Source organism: Aethalodelphis obliquidens, unplaced genomic scaffold (assembly GCF_003676395.1).
Source record: "Aethalodelphis obliquidens isolate GAN/ISIS:26980383/991018 unplaced genomic scaffold, ASM367639v1 scaffold54, whole genome shotgun sequence".
In the NCBI taxonomy this organism is placed as follows: Eukaryota; Metazoa; Chordata; class Mammalia; order Artiodactyla; family Delphinidae; genus Aethalodelphis; species Aethalodelphis obliquidens.
In genome coordinates this window covers 9,857,578-9,865,579 of record NW_020837998.1, presented here as the reverse complement: position 1 = coordinate 9,865,579, position 8,002 = coordinate 9,857,578, and the positions used below count along the sequence as shown (strand labels likewise).

Below are 8,002 nucleotides of genomic sequence, written 5' to 3'. Positions count from 1 at the left end.
TGTGTGTGTGTGTGTGTGTGTGTGTGTGTGTGTGTGTGTGTGTGTGTATGTGTTTAGAGGACAGAACATTTTCACATATATAAGTAAAATAGAAAAAAATATTGAGAGGGAAAAAAAAAATGTTTCCAAAGCAGCCTGTATTGACAAGGAATACTAATCAAGTCTGTATCAGACAAATTACATTTATAAACTACTGTTCTCCAGAGAATTTAATAAACTGAAAATTGGGGGAATATAATGAAGTTTTCACACAACCTATAGTGTTGTAAATGTGATAATATCTAAACAGATGCAATCAAATTCTGAGAAAACAAACAAGTGTTACATTTAAAGTATTAGCTGACTAATTTGTAGCAATGAAGGTAAATTAATGAATATTTCAACTTAGAGAAAAATCTTTAAATAAGCTCATGGAAACTCTGTATTTTTAGAGGGAAGCAGGAAAATAAATGTGTGAGTCTGTTTCTTTTCATCAGAGCTCAAGATTTCAAAAAAGGTATTCTCATAGACATATATTTCATAACTATACCAATTTGAAGTACATCTACAAAATAGGTTAATCCCTGTGCCTAACATGATCATATAGTTTTACCCCTGCTGATATAGCAGTCAGTCTTTTCTCCCATCTCAATTCTGTAACATAGGCTACAGAGAATAAGAAAGATACAATGCATCTCCACATTAACATAAATCTGGAAAATGTTGTGACCATTTGGAATAATTGAGATATCTATCTTAGAAGAAAGCACCTCTAAAGACAGAAACACACACTACCTTCATCAAGTTTTCTTTCTACTTAAGGAGTCAATCTGTATGTGCAGACCACTATAGTATAGGGATATAAAGAGACTAGGTACCTTACATCTTAGAAGTGGGAAAAAAGCTGATTTTCAAACTGAAGGACAATCTTCAAAGCATTTGGTAGCGTATTCACGGGATTACAAAATTAGGGAGACGGGCTCATATGTTCCCAACTCTTAGAGGGCTGTATTTTTAAAAAGAGAACCTCAGAAGTAGCCTGTGTTTCCCTCAGATTTTTAAATGGCATGAAGGACACTGGAGGTGAGGACTCTGGATTGGATTTCTGAGCTGGTATCCACACATCTTGATTACTGGAGAAATGAGATGACTGAAGCAATCTTTCAGTATTACCATTTGCCCATGTGCACAAGTCCACATGCACTGATTAATAATATGTGCTTGAGGACATATAATTAATAACATATGGGAATTAAAAGAACTTATGGAGAATTGTTTCTTTAAACAAATAAATTTAGAGTTCTTTAAATTTAAACATTTCTGCATTTACTGACTTAAGTAATATTAATGCTTGCTCTTTGAAAATCACAACTTTGGGTATACTGATTTTTGTGAAGAACTACAGGAAACAAAACCCTTGACAGTTATAAAAACTGAATCTAAAATGTCACCACTGACATAGTCACACAAGAGTTGAACATTCATCTTTTCAACACTGAATGGTTCTCAATGATGAGAACCCATTAAGCACAATACAATACAACACAAAGGATTTAAATAAAGGTCGACCATCAAATAAGCTGAACAAAGAAAACCATTTAACATTAAGAATGATATCCTGTCCTTATGTCATTCTATGGTGCTTAGTTATTTCAGAGGTCAACAATGGTGAATGTTCTTGCTTCAACTTAATATAATGAGGCACAGACAAAGCCTTAACTTGAGATGTTTGTGTCTATTGGTCATGAATTATGAACGAAAGATATGGTGTATCACTATTTTATGTGGTGACATTTTAAAATGCAAAGTAACATGAGTGACCACCTCTGTATTTTGCTGTAGCTTTAGATCTTTTATCACTGATTATAACAGGTGAATCATAGAGATCACCAGCTGAAAACTCTGCTGCAAAGAGCCCACAGGAAGGAAGGCTAAAAGGACCCACAGGGAAAAAAAGGAAAGCTTGGTAAGAGGACCTAACATTCCATCCAACCCTGTTCTTGACAGAGAATCTAATCTTCCCTTACACAGAATTGTTCCAGGACAAATTATCTCCCTCAAAGCAATTTTCTTCCTAGCAAATTATCAATCACATCTCCCCCAAATCCAAATAATGCCATACACCGTCTTATAGGAAAAAGCATATTTGAGTGAAGCAAAAGAGATCATCAAATTCTAAAAACTACCTTGAGCCACTGAAATAATTTGAGTCCCAGGAAAAGTGGGATTCTAACTTTGCCTCCAATACTGAGTGATCCTGGGTAAGCCATCTGTCTGGAGAACAGATGTTCATTTGTAGAAAATATGTATTGAGAAGAGCAGCCAACCCTGCCTCCACAAAACTGATATGGTCTGAGAGCCTGTACATACAAAGCAAGTGATTGCTCTATAATTATGCAGATTATTAGGTGTTATTTTATTACAAATATATAGGTTCCATTACCCGGATACATTAAAATCTATTAGAGGAAGACAAACTTTCTATTAATATTCCTCCAATGACTTATAGTTCAATTTGAATAATAAAAAAGAGAGATTCCTCATTTTACAAGCTACTGGAGAGTCAAGAAAGTGCACCTGTGATTTTCCCCATTTTCAGTACTCTGTAAGGGGCAGAGTTGGTTCTGTAATGCTTCCAGGAAATGAGCCACATATGACTAAACCTTCTGTTACAATTTAGCGAGAGGCAGTGTGTTGCAAGGTGTTGGACACAGAAAACCTAGATTTAGGCCCAAACTTGGACATTTACTAGCTTTCTGATCTTGAAAAAAATTGCATAACCTCACTGGGTTTTAGTTTTCTAATTTGCAACATGGCGTTAATAATAATAAACCTCTCTGAATCACAAGGGATACATCTAAACTGTAAAAGCAAAGGCAACCAAGTGTGTAGACTAGTGACCAGGATTTATTGACCTTTGCTAAGGTGCCTTTCAGTATATTCTACAGTGGTTATTTTTAACAATATCTTTGGTTTTAAATTAATAGTCCCATATTTATTTATTAACCCATATTTGAGGGTGAATTTTTGGTTTATATTGATAGCAAATAATACATTTTTATGTTTTTACAACTAAACCATAGCATAGTGTTACACTTACATATTTAATACTTTCACTGGTAAAAATATACACTCTATATCTGTGAGACACTAAATTCACTTAAAAAAATGCTAATACTTATATTGAACACTCACAACAAGTCCTTTTATTTAATCAAATTGCCTACCTTTCATTCAATAGTAATCTATTGAGGGCTTCCTATACAATAGACACTGGAGATAAAATGTAGAATAAAATAATAACCACCCTCCATGAGTTCTGAGTCTTTAGAGAGAAAGAGAGATAAAATAATTAAAGTGCAGTGTGAACAGTCCTACAATAATTATACTCACAGTGTGTAGTGGTAACCAGAGAAGTAGAGCTAAAGGGTAAAAACCAGATGAAGAAGAGTAGCAAAGGACATTATAAAAATGCAAAAGGCAAGCTGTTCCAGTTACATGTTTTTAAAAAAAGGGTGAGAGAGAGAAAGCGTAATCAGGAGGCCAAGACTCTACCTCTAGTTTCATAACTAAAGTGACCAACTGTCCCAGTTTGCCTAGGACTGTCCCAATTTTAGTAGTGAAAGTCCTGAATCCCAGGAAAGCTCTTAGTCCTGGGTAAACCAAAACAGTTGGTCGCTATATCCAGCTTTATGAACCTGACTGTCACCTAGTAAGAAGGTGGCTGTCTGCAATTCAGAAAGTAAGTCCTTACCATATACCAACCAGGCTAGCATCTTGATCTTGAACTTCCAATCTCCAAGACTATGAGAAAATAAATTTCTGTGTTTTTTTGTTTTTTATGACTTATGTTTTTTTTTAACATCTTTATTGGAGTATAATTGCTTTACAATGGTGTGTTAGTAAATTTCTGTTGTTTAAGCCACCCAGCCTACCGTATTATTTTATGGCAGCACAAGCTGACCAACACACCAACCAAAGTATTTCACTTCTCTAATGGTCAGTTTTCTCATCTGCAGGCTGAAGGGGCTAGATTAGATACTTTCTAATGTTGAGGTCCTAAGTTTAGATAGAGATAATCCACATCATTTCAGCTAACAACTATTAGATACTGTAAAATTTTTAGAATACTTAGATGTAACTTTTTGCTTAGATCTTCTATAGATTTTTCTCTTGAATTACAAATTTCTAAATTGTGCTTCCATAGACAGCAGTCATTTTCCTTACAAATCACATTTTCTGGTACATTATATTTCACACTGAAACTGAACCTAATTCACTCTACATCTTACAACTTCTCTAGGGGAGATAGATGCCTTCTTTTGTATATTTGGGGAGATATTTGTAATACTCTGCCACTAATACCATGTGATGACCTCTAGGAAATAAGGCCTTTATGTTACATTCACTTTATATAAATGATGAATCTTAGAAAAAAGTAGCAAAATTACATTACTCTATTAACCCTACTAAATTAAAGTTAGATATCTAAAATTTTCTCCACAGTAAAACTAAATGTTTTCTTCAGGTTCTTTGTATGCCATATTTAACATCTGTACAAAAACACATCATTATACCATATCATAATTTGTTATGTCTCTCTGTCCAACTAGAATGACTGGAAAGTCACAGTATGGGTGAAGGAGATATTAACTCAAGGCAGAAAAACAAAGGTTTTTGGCCTTCATAAGTTATAAAATGGGCTGTGAGTGATTAAAAAAAAAAAAAAAAGTTACAGAGGCAAGATACTGAAGCTAGGGCTTCCCTGGTGGCGCAGTGGTTGGGAGTCCGCCTGCCGATGCAGGGGACACGGGTTCGTGCCCCAGTCTGGGAAGATCCCACATGCCGCGGAGCAGCTGGGCCCGTGAGCCATGGCCACTGAGCCTGCGCATCCGGAGCCTGTGCTGCGCAACGGGAGAGGCCACAGCAGTGAGAGGCTCGCGTACCGCCAAAAAAAATAAATAAATAAAAAAAGATACTGAAGCTAGTATACAAATTACTCAAAATCTTCTCACAACCTGCCTACCAATGTTATTTGTTTCCAACATACACCCAATATTCCAGGCAGTGTAGTTTTCTAATTCATCTTCAAACACGTCATGATTATTCCTAGTCATATACCATCATTAAAAAGAACTACTACCATTTTTAACACTATAATTCTTCAAAGTACTGTGACAAAGATCGTTTTATTTGACCCTGAAAACAACCCTATGGAAATAAAAAACGGTCACTGTATATTTCCTCATGTATAGATGAGGAAACAGGTTTGGAGAGAGTAAGTGACTTGGCCATGAAAATTTAGCTAGTGATGGGCAAAATGGAAGCTAAAATGTAAGTTCTAAGGCCAGTGTTCTCCCATCTTGTAAGGTTATGGCTTCTTCCCTTCGTATAACTTAATTATACCTATCCTTCAAGATCCTTCTGTTCTAATTTATGAGTACCACTCACTGCCACGCCCATCACCAAAAATTCCTCCCTCCTGAAGTCCTGCTAATCTGAAAGTAATCTCAATGGCCATTAATTTTTATATTCATTGCTAGAAGTATATTGTGACATTACATAATATTCTGTATGTATATTTCCTGGCTACTCAACTGTATCACAAGCTCCTTGAGCTTTCTGTGTGTCTTCTGTAATGTTTGTATCCCCTGGTATACCGACCATCTGTTTTGTTTTGCCTTTGTTTGTTCAGGCCTGGCTTTTATCCCTTCATCTGCCCCTAACCTTCGGTATCCTCACCCTTGGTAACAGCCTCCTTTAGGGCATGACCAATCATCCATCACAGTAGTCTTGGTAGCACTGTCAATCAAGGTTCTTTGCCCTCCCTTGGACAAAGGGTATTCTGATAATCTACGCCAGGCCAATTGGTCTCTCTTTCTAATTAGAATTTGAATCAAATACAAGGAAAGGAGGAAGAAAATGGAATATACCCCAGAGGCAACTTCCTGGAAAGACTTTCCATTCATTCCTGCTCTCTGCATTCTCAAAGCTGACATAGTTGCTACTCTTTTAAAGGCCAAGTTCTTCAGCCTTTCCTCAGTTTCTGGCTGAGCTCCTTATAAATTCTACTTTTTGCTTAAATCAGGCAGAGTCACTTTCTGTTGCTTGCAAACAAAGATCCTTATCTGATATACCCACAAAGCTTAGTGCCTAGGGAGTGCTAAGTATTTTTAAATGTTTCATTCTTATGTAGATTATATGTTATTACACACTGAAAACATAAACAACAAATGGCCCTGAAGTACAACACTGCTATTGGTTAGAATTTTAATAACCAACAGGCAAGCAGGGGCCAAGCTAACATTGGAAACTCATCTGCATAGAAATGATTTTTATTACAGTTCAGCACCCTGGATTGGTGACTCACAAAGTGATAATACACTGCTGCAAATGAACAAAGTATTTTGTGGTGAGGGTAGTACTTATAGTTATGGTACCCTTTAGTGATATTTGACATTTAAGTTAACCCGTCTGTTTTCCTTTTCTTCCCAAATATTATAGGAGCTAATTGTGACCATCTGAATTTTTAATATTACTTTACTACAAGAAACATCTGATAAGTTTAACTGCTTATGTTGTGGTTCCTTTTTAACTAGGTGAATATTTTAACATAATCTATAGCTTCATGTGAAAAGCAGTAGATTACAGTTTTAAATTCACTGAGAAAAGAAATTATCATTAGAATATTAATTAGATAAATGGTATCATTTTAAAAGCATAATCAGTGCCCTGCAAAGAAAGTTCTCTCTGCTATTTTTTTTAACAGCAACAACAACAACAACAAAAAACAAACACTGAGAGAAATCAACCAAGTAATCTTTTACAACATAACTGGAATTTAACACCAATTCTAGCTAATCATACATCAGTAGTTAACTCAGTTTCGAACAGTTTATAAACCTAAGCTAACTATTTCTATGTACTTCAGTAAATTTCTGTCATTTTAGACATTTACATCTACTCAGAATTGTTTGTATTCCAGGAGCATCCTTTTAATCCTAGATATTGTGGGAATATCATACATCTATATGATATTTCTTTCTTAATGACAAGTATTTCCCTGAAGATAAAAATCCTACTGAAAAGTGGGAGAGGGCAGAAGATTTTTAAACATTCACTTCTTTCTCTTTTAGAACATCTATTACTACATGCTAGTATTTCCCATAAGATTATTTTTTATTTTATTTGAAGTTGGCAAAAATCTTTGTGCTGAATCCTTTGAACATACCTCTAAGTGATAGATGTCAGACCAGCGCTGTGTGGAAGAACTTTTATTTGACAGGTAGATGACAGGAAGAAGCCTCTCTCCAAAATACAAGATGCAACTGTATAATCCTTCTGTGAGATTAATATAATTTTTTGTTCCTATGTATAAATGACGTATTCATTCTTGCCTCAAAAATATCAGTTCATGTAATTAATTTGATTAGTGTGAAATTAAGACACTTAAAAAAGGTACATATTTGTTCAAATTAGGATAATTTGTTTTAAAAGTCTTTTTTATATGAATTAAATGTGAAATAGGTAACAATACAAATTTCCAATGATATTTTCTCTTAATTTATAATATTTTTGTAATCGCCAACCAAGAACACTTTAAGATTCACTCACTGTGCCTATAGTGTATACTCTAAACAAGTAGCATCTTGATAAAAGATGCTTTTACTAGTGTTGAGTATATGATGTGCAATAAAATGAAAAAGTCTTAAATATTTAGTTTATCCTACAAATCGGGGTGTAAGTTATTCTAATTTATTACAAGCATAGCCTTATTCTTGTTGGTATTATCAAATAATTGCACATGTCCCCTAATATCATAAGAAGAGGGACCAAAAATATTTTTTTGACAAAAATCTAGCATGCCAGACCATCTTCCCTATCTTCCTTGCTTTCTTTCCTTACACCCCTCAAAAACAAATCGGGAGTAAACAGATACAATTTCATTATGCATCCTAATATCTACAAATGTTATTCTTTATGTCTGTCCGGGTGAGAACTACCAGGAGCAAATCATTTTTGA

At 34.9% G+C, this 8,002-nt stretch overlaps 1 protein-coding gene across 2 annotated transcripts in view; it reads right to left on the bottom strand.

Moving 5' to 3' along the window:
• Nucleotides 1-8,002, bottom strand: part of DIAPH2 (diaphanous related formin 2) — an 897,660-nt gene that overhangs the window by 436,353 nt on the left and 453,305 nt on the right. The window lies entirely within an intron of this gene.